This window comes from Lepidochelys kempii, chromosome 2 (assembly GCF_965140265.1).
Source record: "Lepidochelys kempii isolate rLepKem1 chromosome 2, rLepKem1.hap2, whole genome shotgun sequence".
In the NCBI taxonomy this organism is placed as follows: Eukaryota; Metazoa; Chordata; order Testudines; family Cheloniidae; genus Lepidochelys; species Lepidochelys kempii.
In genome coordinates, this window is record NC_133257.1 from 3642846 (window position 1) to 3658710 (window position 15865).

Consider the following 15865-nt stretch of genomic DNA (forward strand, 5'->3'; position numbering starts at 1 on the left):
CCCATTTTCCCCCTTCTGATCATCTCCCAACCCCACTGGATGTCTGTTTATGACACCGTAACAAATGGCTTAATGAGCCAATGGTGAAGGTTAAAACTCCCCAGGCCTCTTTGCTCAAAACCAGTAACAATCACAGTGAGTCAGTGGACGCTTGCATACCAGGTCTCAGATTTATCAGCTGTGCTCAGTGTGATACCCATTTATTGCTTTCTAACTCCAGGAATGTTCTTGTTTAATTAATGTCTGCAATCACAATGGCAAAGAACATTTCAAGGGAAAGAGCGATTAAATGCTCCCTAGGCTTAGGTATAAAATCTCCCCACTATATTTTCCACTGTATGCATCCAATGAAGTGAGCTGTAGCTCACGAAAGCTTATGCTCTAATAAATTTGTTAGTCTCTAAGGTGCGTATCTTTTTACGGATACAGACTAACATGGCTGCTACTCTGAAATTTGGGGATAGTTACAGACATCACATATTGCCAGAATAGCCCCTCTGATCCAAGCCAGGTTTCAGAGTAGCAGCAGTGTTAGTCTGTATCCGCAAAAAGAAAAGGAAAGGAGGATTTGTGACAAATTTATTTGATCATAAGTTTTCGTGAGCCACAGCTCACTTCATCGGACGCATGTAGTGGAAAATACAGTGGGGAGATTTTATATACACAGAGAACATGAAACAATGGGTGTTACCATACACACTGTAACGAGAGTGATCAGGTAAGGTGAGCTATTACCAGCAGGAGAGAGAGGGGGTGGGGGAGGAGGAAACCTTTTGCAGTGATAATCAAGGTGGGCCATTTCCAGCAGTTGACAAGAACGTGTGAGGAACAGTGTGTGTGTGTGTGGGGGGGGAATAAACATGGGGAAATAGTTTTACTTTGTGTAATGACACATCCACTCCCAGGCTTTATTCAAGCCTAAGTTAATTGTATCCAGTTTGCAAATTAATTCCAATTCAGCAGTCTCTGGTTGGAGTCTGTTTTTGAAGTTCTTTTGTTGAAGAATTGCCACTTTTAGGTCTGTAATCGAGTGACCAAAGAGATTGAAGTGTTCTCTGACTGGTTTTTGAATGTTATAATTCTTGACGTCTGATTTGTGTCCATTTATTCTTTTACGTAGAGACTGTCCAGTTTGACCAATGTATATGGCAGAGGGGCATTGCTGGCACATGATGGCATCTATCACATTGGTAGATGTGCAAGTGAACGAGCCTCTGATAGTGTGGCTGATGTGATTAGGCCCTATGATGGTGTCCCCTGAATAGATATGTGGACAGAGTTGGCAACGGGCTTTGTTGCAAGGATAGGTTCCTGGGTTAGTGTTTTTGTTGTGTGGTGTGTGGTTGCTGGTGAATATTTGCTTCAGGTTGGGGGGCTGTCTGTAAGCAAGGACTGGCCTGTCTCCCTAGATCTGTGAGAGTGATGGGTCATCCTTCAGGATAGGTTGTAGATTCTTGATGATGCGTTGGAGAGGTTTTAGTTGGGGGCTGAAGGTGACGGCTAGTGGCGTTCTGTTATTTTCTTTGTTGGGCCTGTCCTGTAGTAGGTGACTTCTGGGTACTCTTCTGGCTCTGTCAATCTGTTTCTTCAGTTCAGCAGGTGGGTACTGTAGTTGTAAGAAGGCTTGACAGAGATCTTGTCAGTGTTTGTCTCTGTCTAAGGGGTTGGAGCAAATGCGGTTGTATCGTAGAGCTTGGCTGTAGACAATGGATCGTGTGGTGTGGTCTGAATGAAAGCTGGAGGCATGTAGGTAAGCATAGTGATCAGTAGGTTTCCGGTATAGGGTGGTGTTTATGTGACCATTGCTTATTAGCACCATAGTGTCCAGGAAGTGGATCTCTTGTGTGGACTGGTCCAGGCTGAGGTTGATGGTGGGATGGAAATTGTTGAAATCGTGGTGAAATTCCTCAAGGGCTTCTTTTCCATGGGTCCAGATGATGAATATGTCATCAATGTAGCGCAAGTAGAGTAGGGGCATTAGGGGATGAGAGCTGAGGAAGCGTTGTTCTACGGCAGCCATAAAAATATTGGCATACTGTGGGGCCACACGGCTACCCATAGCAGTGCTGCTGATTTGAAGGTATACATTGTCCCCAAATGTGAAATAGTTATGGGTGAGGACAAAGTCACAAAGTTCAGCCACCAGGTTTGCTGTGACATTATCGGGGATACTGTTCCTGACGGCTTGTAGTCCATCTTTGTGTGGAATGTTGGTGTAGAGGGCTTCTACATCCATAGTGGCCAGGATGCTGTTTTCAGGAAGATCATAGAGGGATTGTAGTTTCCTCAGGAAGTCAGTGGTGTCTCGAAGATAGCTGGGAGTGCTGGTAGCGTAAGGCCTGAGGAGGGAGTCTACATAGCCAGACAGTCCTGCTGTCAGGGTGCCAACACCTGAGATGATGGGGCGTCCAGGATTTCCAGGTTTATGGATCTTGGGTAGCAGATAGAATATCCCAGGTCGGGGCTCCAGGGGTGTGTCTGTGCGGATTTGTTCTTGTGCTTTTTCAGGGAGTTTCTTGAACAAATGCTGTAGTTTCTTTTGGTAACCCTCAGTGGGATCAGAGGGTAATGGCTTGTAGAAAGTGGTGTTGGAGAGCTACCTAGCAGCTTCTTGTTCATATTCCGACCTATTCATGATGACGACAGCACCTCCTTTGTCAGCTTCTTTGATTATGATGTCAGAATTGTTTCTGAGGCTGTGGATGTCACTGTGTTCTGCACAGCTGAGGTTATGGGGCAAGTGATGCTGCTTTTCCACAATTTCAGCCCGTGCACATCAGTGGAAGCACTTATGTAGAAGTCCAGTCTGTTGTTTCAACCTTCAGGAGGACCTTCTATCTGCTACCCAAGATCCATAAACCTGGAAATCCTGGACGTCCCATCATCTCAGGCATTGGCACCGTGGCGGCTCGTTTATTTGCGCATCTACCAATGTAATATATGCCATCATGTGCCAGCAATGCCCCTCTGCCCCGTTCATTGGCGAAACTGGACAGTCTCTACGTAAAAGAATAAATGGACACAAATCAGACGTCAAGAATTATAACATTCAAAAACCAGTCAGAGAACACTTCAATCTCTTTGGTCACTCGATTACATTTCTCCCCCATTGTTCCTCACACTTTCTTGTCAACTGCTGGAAATGGCCCACCTTGATTATCACTACAAAAGGTCCCCCCCCCGCCTCCTGCTGGTAATAGCTCACCTTACCTGATCACTCTTGTTACAGTAAAAAGAAAAGGAGTACTTGTGGCATCTTGGAGACTAACAAATTTATTTGAGCATAAGCTTTCATGAGCTACATCTCACTTCATCGGATGCATAATCATCTGATCATCCCTACTGTATTTTCCACTGCATGCATCCGATGAAGTGAGCTGTAGCTCACAAAAGCTTATGCTCAAAGAAATTTGTTAGTCTCTAAGGTGCCACAAGTCCTCCTTTTCTTTTTGTTGATCCAAGCCAGTCTCTCTTGTATTGCACAGAGGCGGCAGGACAGGAAGCAAGGGAGAGGAGAGTCTTTATCTGTTGGCACTAGTGATTCAGCACCCCGAATCCTATGTTTTGCACCAGAATAGCATCTCCGTGCCAAAGAGGTGCCTGTAAATTGGAGGGAGGTCAGAAGAGAGAAACTAGAACAACAGGCCCAAGAGACTGCTTTATGAGAATGCGTTATTCATAGTACAGTACTTGGTGTGTCTATAGCACATTCCAGCAAAGGATCTCAAAATGCTCCGCAAAAACTTAATCTGTTGGCTCCCCTGTGACCTAGGTCCATATAATTACCCTCATTTTATAGGTGAGAAAACAGAAAGATTTTAAAGCTGGAAGGGACGGTATTAAGATCATATAGTCTGACCTCCTGCATAACACAGGTCAGAGAACCTCGCCCAGTAATGTCTATCTCAAGCCTGTAACTCTGATAGCCCAACTTTTAGAAAGACATCTGGTCTTGATTTAAAGACTTCAAGTTACAGAGAATCCATCACATCCCTAAGTAAGTTCTTCCAATGGTTAATCAACTTCACTGTTAAAAATGTGTGCTTTATTTCTAACCTACATCTGTCTAGCTTCAGCTTCCAACCATTGGATCTCATTAAGCTTTTTCTGCTAGATTAAAGAGCCATCTACTACCAGAAATCTCTTCTCCATGTAGGTATTCTTAGACCATGATCAAGTCATCTCTTACCCTTTTCTCTTCGAAAAACTAACTAAATAGACTGAGCTTCTTTAGTCTCTCACTATAAGGCAGGTTTTCCAGATCTCAAATCTTTCTTGTAGTGTGGACTGCAGAATTGGACACATTATTCCAGTAATGGTCTCACTAATGCCATATATATAGAGGTAATACCACCTCCTTATTCCTATTCAATATTCCCCTGCTTCTAAATCTAAGGGGATGTAGAACACAGTGACATCCACAGCCTCAGAAACAACTCTGACATCATAATCAAAGAGGCTGACAAAGGAGGTGCTGTCGTCATCATGAATAGGTCGGAATTTGCCCTCTTAGCCACAGCCTCACATTGGGATCTCATGTTCAACTGATTATCTACCTTTTCTCCTAAATCCTTTTCAGTGTCATATCACTCCAGGATACTGTCTCCCCTCCTATAAGTAAACTCACTAAACATCAATTTTATGGTACACACACATGAAAAAAATTTCCATTGATAATAATTGAAATTTACAGATATGCAACATGAGAAAAATACTGCTTAAGAATGTAGAGTTTTATTTAACGATATTTACTTCATATATTTTGATGTGATTTTGACAATTAGTGTTTTTAATGGTTATAAAGCTTTTAAGTTTTTGAATCTCAAAATCTACCATCATTAAATAATTATTGTCTGACTCTTTGCATAATTTCCCACAAGTGTGAAAATTTAAATCGATTAAAAATGGGGAAAATGCTTAAAAATAAACACTGATATTATCTGCTGAAATGATAAATAAAAATAAAATTCTGCACAACCCATTTATAAGTATGACCTACCCTTTTTTCCTACACATGTCCTTACATTTGGTTGTGATAAAATTCATGTTCAAATGAGCTCACCTTGCCAAATGATCCAGCTCACTCTGTACAACTGACCTGTCCCCGTCATTATTTTCCACTTCACACATTTGTGTGTCACCTGCAAGCTTTACCAGTAAAGATTTTATACTCTCTTTCAGGTCATTGATGAAGATATTGCATAGTTGTGGCTCAAGAACAGATCTGCGGGGGACCCCACTAGAAACACCCCCATAGGATGATGATTTCTCATTACAATCACTTGTTGAGATCTCTGTTAGCCAGTTCCCAATCCATTTAATATGGACTACACTGATTTTATATAATGCTACTTTTCATAAAATCAGAACGTCACATGGGACTAACTCAAATGCCTTACAGAAGGCTAACATCAACTCAGCTACCTTCATCAATCAGACTGGTACTCGCATCAAAAGTGTCAAGTTTGTTTGACATGATCTATTTTCTGTAAAATCATATTGGATGGCTTTAATTGTGCTACCATTCCTTAATTCCTTACTGACTGTGCCTTGTGTCAGCCTTTTCAAGATTTTGCCAGGGATCAGTATTAGCTTTTCCAGTCCTCTCAAACCTCTCCAGTGTTCTAAAATTTGTTAAAAATCAACGTTAGTGGTTCAGAGCGCTCCTCGGCTAAATCTTTTAATAACCTTGGTCCTGCTGATTTAAAAATGTTTAATAGCTGCTGTTTTATATCCTCCCTAATTATTTAAAGAATAGAAAATATTTCCTTATCAATATAAGATATGAGTACATCAGTCTGCTTCCTTTCAGATACAGAAATATTTATTGACTATTTTTCTGCCTTTTCAGCATCTTGACTCATAATTTTACTATCATTATCTAATAGTGGAGCTGTGCTAATGTAAGGTATTTGTTTGTTCCTGATATAATAAAGAATTCCCTCTTATTGTCCTTAACCTTGTTAGCTACAGATTGTTCACTGATACCTTTAGCTTGTCTTATCAGTTGTCTGCATTTCGTAACTGCCAATTTGTTTTCATTGCAATCAACTTCTCCATTTTTCCATTTTTTTTTTAAAAAATTACTTGCTACTTTCATGACCCCTCTTAACCAGGATGTTTGGGGGTAGGGTTTCTAACCAAAGAAACTTTAAGTGATTGCAGAATTGTGGGTTTTGGGGTGCCTAGTAAAGCATTCTTAAACAACACTCCACTGTCCTTCACATTTTTATGTTTGTATTTATCTCCCATTCAATTTTGCTCATGATCGTTTTTAGCTTTGAGAAACTGGCCCTTTTGAAGTACCTGTTATATATATTACTGGTTAGGACTATACTGCATTTGCATATAAAGTTAGGCACAGAGCCAGGAATAGAATATGGGTCTCTTCATGCCTAATCCCATGTTCTGATCCCGCCTTTTGTACCGTGAGTTTGGCTATAGGGTGGCTAAGGGAGACAGGGGGATGGGATGACTATCAACAACTACCTTCATCTGCAGTCTGTTTACAGCCCAGGGGCCAGGTCCTGGAGAGCTCGGGTCAGTGGGAGCTCTGCAGCTGCTGGGCTTGCAGGATTGGGGCATGGTGATGGGGTGTATAAACACTATACAGCAACAGCCACAGAGGAGTTAATGAACAGAACAGCTTCCACCACCTGAGGCTAATTATTTGCCTAGCAGCAGCTGGGAGAAAAGGCTGCAACTCAGGCAGAAGGAGGCACGGTGAGAGAGGTTGGGAAGGAGCTGAAACTGTTTAGAGGGTGGGGTGAGATTCTTGGGAAACAGCTGAGAGGGACAGGACTTTCTAAGGTCCAGGTTATCAGGCCCTTGGGAAAATTACAATCAGGGATTGAAGAGTAGCCATCATAGGACAGATGACCAGAGTTGGTCTTTAAGGGCCACCATACCTTAAATGGTCTCTTTGGTAGACTCATAGATTCCAAAGCCAGAAGGAACCATTGTGATCATCTAGCCTGAACTCCTGTTTAACACAGGCCAGAGACCTGCCCCCAAATCATTCCTAGAGCATAGCTGTTAGAATTTGGATTTTAAAATTGCCAGTGATGGAGAAGCCACCAAGACCCTTGGTAAATGGATCCAATGGCCAATTACCTTCACTGTTAAAAAATTATGACTTATTTCTAGTCTGAATTTGTCTAGCTTTAACTTCCAGCCATTGGAATGTGTTAGATCCTTCTCTGCTAGATTGAAGAAGCCACTATCAAATATTTGTTCCCCACGTAGGTTCTTATAGACTGTGATCAAATCACCCCTTAACCTTCTTTTTGCTAAACTAATAGATTGAGCTCCTTACATCTATCACTATAAGGCAGGTTTTCTAATCCTTTAATCATTCTCGTGGCTCTTCTCTTAAACTCTCTCCAATTTTTTCAGCATCTTTCTTGGTTTGTGGGCACAGGATTCCAGCAGCAGTCACAGAAGTGCCAAATTCAGAGGTAAAATAACTTCTCTGCTCCTACTTGAGATTCCCTGTTTATGCATCCAAGGATCCCATTAGCCCTTTTGGTTGCAATGTTGCACTGGCAGTTCATGTTCAGCAGATTATCCACCATCACTCCCAAATCTCTTTCAGAGTCACTGCTTCCCAGAACAGAGTCCACCATGCTGTAAGTATGGCCTCCATTCTTTGTTCGCAGAGGTATACATTTACATTTAGCCATAGTAAAATGCTCCCCAAGCAATCCAGATCACTAATACAGTGACCCGTCCTCTTCATTATCTACCACTCCCCCAAATTCTTATGTCATCTGTAAACTTGATCAGGTTTTGTTTTCTTTCAGGTCACTGATAAAAACTGTAAACAGTATAGGGCCAAGAACCACTCCATTAGAAACACACCTGCTTGATGATGATTCCCCCTTTACAATTTCATTTTGAGACCTAACAGTTAGCCATCTTTTAATCCATGTAATGTGCCCCACTTTCATTTTATATCATTCTAGTTTTTTAATCAAAATGTTGTGTGGTACCAAGCCAAATGCCTTGCAGAAGCCTAGAGTTAGAGGTGGAGGAAGACAAGCCCCCTCACAGGGGGCCAGTATAATATACAAGTCATTGCTTATCAGCTTGTCTTCCCTTCAGTCATACTGATAGGGGCTCATAATGTCACATCAGCAGCAAGACAGTTGGTCTCTAGCATGACACTGTGATTTATCTAGTGCCTTTGGTATGAAGCATGGGAGTCCGGGGGTAGAAGGGCACAGCAATAAAAATCAACACACAACCACCAGTTGGGGGTCCCTGACCCAGAACTGCAGAGTGAGCCTCAGGAAAAGGAAGAGAGAGACATCAAATCATCATCAGCAGCATTAAGGGGAGAGAGCAGGTGAGGGTTTGAAACAGGATTTAAAACAACAAGGGGAGTCAGAGGAACCAAGAGACAACAGCATGGCCCCCATGTCAAATCTACAGTTCAGCCTGAAACTGCCCCCAGAGACGGCAGGTCCCAGCATGTACTGATCCATCTTGGATCAAAATGGAGCACTGGATATTGGGACCTTTAGTATCCACAAGCCACAACTCTGCATTAAAGAAAAGGGTGGCCGTGATGTTCCCTGGTGCAGCCATTGGGCCCACGGCAAATGCCCACATGGCTCTCGCTGGGGCAAAGCTTGGGAGGGCTGTGGATTCAGAGAATGCACACGCACACACACACAGTTCTGGATGATTCAGTGAGTGGAAGCCAGCAGGTTGCTGGCTGGATGATTTAATGGGCACAGTACTGATCAGAGAGGTACAGTAACAAATCTGCTACTTCCCAAAGAGTCAGCGTCATTGCAGCTCTCGGGGGACAGGGGAGAGGGGCTGCACTCTCTTATTCTGGAGTTTGCACAGTGGCTGCTGTTCTCCCTGTCCGTGCCCACAGAGCACCTGTCATACACACAGTCACCCACTCAGAAAGCCAGACCACCACAACCAGCAGCCGCAAGGCCAGGGAACATGATCTCACCCTACCCTCCATGGGCTCATCTGGGTAAGGAATTGAATCCACCGAGAACAAGAAGCCCTCTGTGTCCAGCCCAGCGCTCCACTGCCTGCCACCCACATGTGAACTCCAGGAAAACAGGCAGCAGAGGAGCCGGCAAACAAGGGAAGGGGCTTGTCTCTGCAGAAAGAGAGGCTACAATGCCGCAGTGATGGTCTCTGCCCACGGCAAGCTGCTCTGCCCTCAGACGCTCCACACTCCGGCTGTTTGGCAGCTGGCTCAAGGAGGCCGAGCTAGCAGCACTAGTCATGCTGTTTGAACGTGGACCCTGATCACTAGCACCCTCACCAAAAAGTAATGCTGGCGGCTATTCCACACTGGGTGCCCAGTGCTCTGGACACGTTCCACCGGGACAGCCCATTGCACAGCATTCTACAAGGATCTCTCGATTCTACTTACGTCCCTATCCTGCTCTCACCATGGCAGCGTCTGAGCACCTGCTCTCTCTGCTCCCCACATGACTCCCACTCACAGGGAAGCGGAGGGAGGACACCTGCTCTTAGGTGCTGGCTGGTCCAATCCTGGGAAGCAGAATAGGGTTATTCTTTCCAAGGCTTTGAGACATGAGTTTTACTTCTTTGGGACGATGATCCCAGAACCAATGAGTTTCATGGTTAGGAAGTTTTCCCAAAACATTATCTCCCACTTCCCCCTTCTAACCTTTATCCCATTATCCCTCATTGCTCCCCACATCCCTGACTCCCACATACAAGCCCCTCCCTGGTGCTTATGCCTCACTAGCATTTGGAGCCCGTTCTGGTCCCCTCCCTTAGTCATCACTCCGCCAAGCTCCACATTGTTTGCTCTTTAAACTTTGCCAATATCTTTCCAACAATGAGATGCCCAGAATGAAACCCAGCATTCCTGGTTCAGGCTCCCACAGCCAGGTACAGTGGGGTTAGCCCCTCCCTGCTCCAGGACTTGAGGCCTTTGCATGTACCATCACAAAATTACATAGGCCTTTTTTCCATTATATCACTTTGCAGGCTGGCGGTTCACAGGCAAAGGCACTGTGGGAGATGGCAGAAGACAGCCACTTGGAAGCCTGTTGGAGCTCTAATGGTGTTCCAAGCTGCCATGGGTGCATGGGTACCTATCTGGCTCTGTTGGACGGCTACTATACATCATCGAAAACAGGCATCTGCACTAAACGGTGCTGCTTCAGAACTGATGATGAAACCAGTGATAAAGTGCAAGCTGCTACATGCATGCCAGCCCAAAGAGGCAGAGCTGGAAAGCAATCCCCCGCCCACTATACAAACACAAGATACAGGGATCACACAGAGGGTGCCCAAGCTTTGCCTAAACGAGGCCTATTCTGGCAATTTGCCTGGGGCCCGAGGGCCACAATTAACCTGTATAAAACTGGAGCAGGTGGCAGCTACTCATCTTCAAGGCCTTGCAAACCACTGCCCAGTATCTAGCTTCAAAACCACAGTCTCCAACACCACCTGGTAGCTGCCATTATCCTGGGTCCCTTTCAACCCACCACAGGGACAGACAGCACTTGTGGCTCTAAGAGATGGCCTCCTTGTGCCCAAAGAGAGGACAAGTCCATCCACACTCACCTTGCTGGACCCCTCTGCTGCACCTAATACCACTGATCACCAGATACCCCTGTCTGGCCCTCGAGAGGTTGCCGGGGTGACCAGAAATACCCCGAAGTGGCTCAGGCCCATCCTCTCCAACCAAACCCAAGAGGTTGTTATGGAGAATTGCTTCTCCACCTCCAAAACCCAATAACCCCCACATTATTCAGCATCTCTAGGCAGCCAACAAGGGCTGAATGGCCAGGAAGACACAGACAACACCCAGCTCTGCTGCTCTCCTACATCGAATGTAGCCAGCACCATCGCCCAGCTTGTGTGTCCAACTCAGAGCATCACCGTGGGCACAGAGCAGTCGGACCCAGGCAAGACCAACTGATACTGGTAAGAAGAGAGAAGCACTTTCAAGAACTTGCCTTCCCTGTAACCTCTCTGCTATCCAGGGCCTATTCCTGCATATTAAATCAATCTGTAGGCTTTTGGTCTTTGGGCATCTTTACTGGGTGCCCAAACAGTCATGGCAGCAAAACACTCCCAGTTTCCATCTGCAACTTGCCAGAAGTGTATGCCTGCTTGTAGCAGACTCAGAACTGGCCATGCATGGCTGCCAGGCTCGCTTACTGTAACCCAGATGTCGGAATGAAGCCTCGAGCCCTGGAAAAGCTCCATGAAGTACAAAATGCATCAGCCTGTCTGATAGCAGCACTTGGAGCCATGAACACAGCCCTGTGGGGCTCTGCTCACTGCACTGGCTCCCTTCTGAATACAACCCAATAATCAAGATCCCTGTCCTGATATTCAAAATTCTCCATGGAAATGACCCCAGCTACATGAGAGATCACCTCCCCTCCTCAGCCATAACTATGTTCCACTGGAACCATGAAACAGTCAACCTGTGGGGAAGGCTCAGAGAATCATGGATGTTCAGGCCAGAAGGAACCACTAGGATCACCTAAACCTAATCTGACCTCCTGCATACCACAGGCCACAGAACCTCACCCAGTGCTTCCTGCATCAAGCCCAGATTTTATGATTGAACTAGATCATACTTTTTAGAAACACCCAATCTTGATTTAGAGGTTCCAAGTGATGGAGACTACCACGTTCCTCGGTAAATTGTTTCAATGGTTAATTACTGTCTCTGTTAAAAATGTTTGCCTTATTTCCAGCCTGAGTTTGTCTAGCTTTGGCTTCCAGCCATTGCATCTTGTTGTGACTTTGTATGCAAAGATTAAGGAGCCATCTACTATCAGAAATCTTCTCCTCATGTAGACACTTACATGAGACCAAACTTTACCAGGAGACAGATCTAGACTGTGGAACTCAATGCCACAGGAGATGAGATGACAGCCCTCATCACTTGGAACTAAATCTAAAAAACCTCATCTCTCAGATTTCATCTTCCCTTAGTAAGTTCTTCGTATACACAACACACACACTCCCCCACAAATGCTAAACTATTAATCCGGCTAGTTCTCCCACAGACTGAGAAGGGAGAAATGGTTATTGCTGTATCTACTTTTAAATATGTGGAGGCGATGCCCAAATATTGTTTATGGTGATGGGGACCAGACAAGCCAGTAGATCAGATAGATTCAATAGATCTTTAACTCACATATGCAGCCTCTGGGAAACACAAGACCCATGTTGTGATGCTCCAACTTGATTTAAGGGGTCTTGCTGTACATAATTTAAGGCAGAGAGAGGCTAAGAGGGAGAGACAAGGATGAAAGAGGTTTTCAGCTATGATTTGAAATGGATGGAGAGATACAGAAAGGCTGTTCTAGGCAGCAGGAGATGCACAGGAGAAGGCATTTGCACAATAGGTGACTAGATTTTGAGCAGGGACAGAGAGGGATTTGGAAGGACAAGACACACTTAGATGGTAATGTTGCTTGGACTGAGGCCTGGTCTACACTACACAGCTAGGTTGACATAAGGCAGCTTACGTCGATCTGTGTCACTGCCGATGTCAGTGTCCTACTACACCGACATAACTCCACTTCCATGAGAGGCGTAGGGCTTATGTTGGTGTAGTTAGGGTGATGCAGTGTCCCCTAGACACTGTGTTCCTTACATCCACTGCTGGCAGTCTTGTCAATTTCATGGCATGAGCCATGAAACTGAGAAGAAAGCTGGGAAGCAAGGGCCCACCTGCCCCCCAGCTCCCTGGAAAGCTAGGTGGTTGGACCCCACTCCTGGCTGGGAGTCAGGGCGAGAGGTCTGGGTGGCTGGACCCCACTCCCAGTGGCGGGGGATGGGGGCAGCCCGGGAGCCTGTGAGGCAGCCTGCCAGGAGCCTGTGAGGCAGCCAGGGTCTCAGCAGGAAGCTGCCAGCAGAGCTGATTACTGCGGTGGCTTACGTTTCTGGTATAGACATACCCTAAGTCGAGCCTTTTAACAAAAGTGGGGAAGGGGGGATTTTGAACCAGATCAGGAGATGAATGAGGCACCTGGACAGCTGTGACTTGGGAAGGCCATGGAGAAGGAGGAACCAGGCTACGTATAATTAACAAACTTGTATACACATGTTGATATCTGTGTTTCTGCAAGACTAAACCCTTAAGCAGCTGCTGTCAAGATGAGCCTAAGTGCTAGTGTGCAGGGAAAACAGAGGGTTGCTCCCCAGCCTTGGTTTGAATGACCAGCAGGGGTTACACCAGACAGTAGGCTCCAATGCAGAGCTGTAATAAAGAGAATCAACCAAACAGCACATCATGCTGTTGATGAAACTAGATTTAAGGCATTTGTTCAAGAGTCCAGGTCAAACAAGCAGAGCAATGTTTGTCCCCCGGGGCACCACACGTACTGGATGGGAGCTGATGGGACAGAGAGAGTTCTTCCCTCCTGAGGCTAGGACGTTGCTTAAGAAGCTGTTGACTATACAGCAGGGAAAACGTGGGTCAAGAAATAAAGGAAACTTCACAGTCAACTGCGTGGCTTATTTTAATGACTGTCTGCAGCTCCAGCCTGCCAGGAAAGGTGTTGGCACCTTTGTTCTCTCTCTGATTTTGTAGCGTTGTCATCTCAGGGACTCCTGGTGAGTTATTATAAGGTAAAGGAAAAGGAAACAGTTTAATGCATTTTCACACCTCGTTAAAAAATAATTTTCTCCTGAATGGTCGTCAGGCAGAGAGCATTAGCTGCGGCTTGCCCCGGTCAGGAGTTAATATATGGTTTACTGCTTCATGATTGAAAATAAAAGCCTTACATTAATAGTGTCTAGAGTAACCAATTACTAGCTTTAACTGCAGCGCCAGACAGCAAGGAGGTGGAAAGCAGATGATTCAGGGATTGCCATATTGCAGATGACATGTATAGGGAAATGACACTTAATGGGTCAGAGCTGAAATCGAACTTGCAGAGGGGCAGCTTTTAAAGATGCAGCTGCTCCTCTTTCCAACTCACCAGCAGAGCCTGGAGAGAAAGATGGGAATGTGCTGAGGTCTAACTTCCTCCTCGCCCTCTCGATGGCCTGAACACCAGCCCATGCAGAATGCAGCTCAGGGCTCGTCTACACAGAAAGAAAAACCCATGTCTGGCCCATGCCAGCTGATTCAGGCTCAGACTGCAGGGCTGTTTCCTTGCTCTGTAAACTTCTGGACTCAGGCTAGAGCCCAAGCTCTGGGACACCCACCACCAGCTCACTGGGTCCTAGAGCCCAGGCTCCAGGCCAAGTCCACACAGTGAAACTGCCCTGCAGCCCAAGCTCTAGTCAGCTGCCACGGGCTGGCTGCAGATGTCTAGTTGCTGTGTAGACAAGAGAAACACATCCTTATCTCCCTTCCAGTCACAGACTCATAGACTTTAACGTCAGAAGGGACCAGCATGATCATCTACTCTGACCATTGGCACATTGCAGGCCACAGACCCTCACCCACCCACTGCTGTAATAGACCCTTAACCTCTAGCTGAGTTCCTGACGTCTTCAAATCATAATACGAAGACTTAAAGTTACAGAAAATCCACCATTTACACTAGTTTATACCTGCAAGTGACTTGTGCCTCATACTGCAGAAGTTGAATCCCGCTCGCCCCCACCCCAGGCTCTCTGCCAATCTAAGCCAGGGGAAAAAGACGGGAGTCCTTCCCGACTCCAAATGTGGCGATCAGTTAGACCCTGAGCATGTGGGCAAGACCAGACAGACAGACACCTGGGAAAGAATTCTCTGTTGTAACTCAGAGCCCTCCCCAGCTAGTGTCCTGTCTCCAGCAGTCGGGGATTTTTGCCATCGGCAGTCGCCAATGGGCCACATGCCATTGTAGATAGTCCCATCCTACCATCCCCTCCATAAACTTATCAAGCTCAGTCTTGAAGCCAGTTAGGTTTGTTGCCTCCACTTCTCCCCACTCACTTCCAGATACAGTCCAAAATACCCTCTGCCTATCTAGGGACATTTACAAACCTTCCATGAGTGTCAGCCTCTTCTTAGCTCATCGAGTGGCAACATTTTTCTTATTTCTCCCAGTGCCCTGGTCAGCCCTGGTCTGTGAGCCTTCTCCTGTATCTTATCAATGTTCTTTCTGTGTTCAAACCTCACCTGAAACCATCTCTTCTGCTGCCTGCATCTGGGTCTGGGGGTGGGGTGTGAAATGCTCTCCTTTGCACTCCCCTGATCCTGGCATTGCTTTGTGCATGGCTGTGCCCCCATGCACTGAGTGACAGAGCAATATCCAGGCTGCTGACTGACACAGGGCTCCAATGGGCACTGGGGGCTGAAAGTGCAGCCCAGGATCAATGTGTTATGGGTGTGCCCCAACCATACTCTCTTTTCTCCAGTCATGCCCTTTTCCCTGCTAGGCTGTAAGCAGCTGGGAGCCCCTACACCTGGGTGATCCTCTCCAGACTTGCCTAAAGCAAGTTTACAGCAATGTCACACTAGTGACGCAGTGCAAAGCAAGGAGGAGCTGGCTTGGTGTATTTCCCATTGCGAAGCATGTGCACTTTGGGAGACAGCTGGCATGACAGACACTGCACAAAATGAGATTGGGTGGTGCAAGCTTTTCCCCTGCTCCTGCGAAGAGCACATGGAAGCCTTTACACTGTCCCACCCCTGCAAACCGCATCCGTTCAAGAGTACTGTAAGGATTTGCTCCCATGAAGAAGCAGGCTCAGACTACACGCTCGTGCACACCCGTTGGGCTACCAGAACAAAACGCTGCCAATCCCACTGCCTCATCTTCATTTAGGACCTGAATCCTGCTCCCAGCGAAGTCAAAGGGAGCAAGAGCAGGCCCTAATAGCTCTGATGGCTTCAAACCTGTGCAATGAGCATGTAGATTCAGATTTAATGCTGTGCTCACCAAAGTGA

The 15865-nt window shown here is 46.0% G+C and overlaps 1 protein-coding gene across 3 annotated transcripts in view; it reads right to left on the bottom strand.

The window, feature by feature from the left end:
- Positions 1-15865, bottom strand: part of ARHGAP39 (Rho GTPase activating protein 39) — a 423047-nt gene that overhangs the window by 130230 nt on the left and 276952 nt on the right. The window lies entirely within an intron of this gene.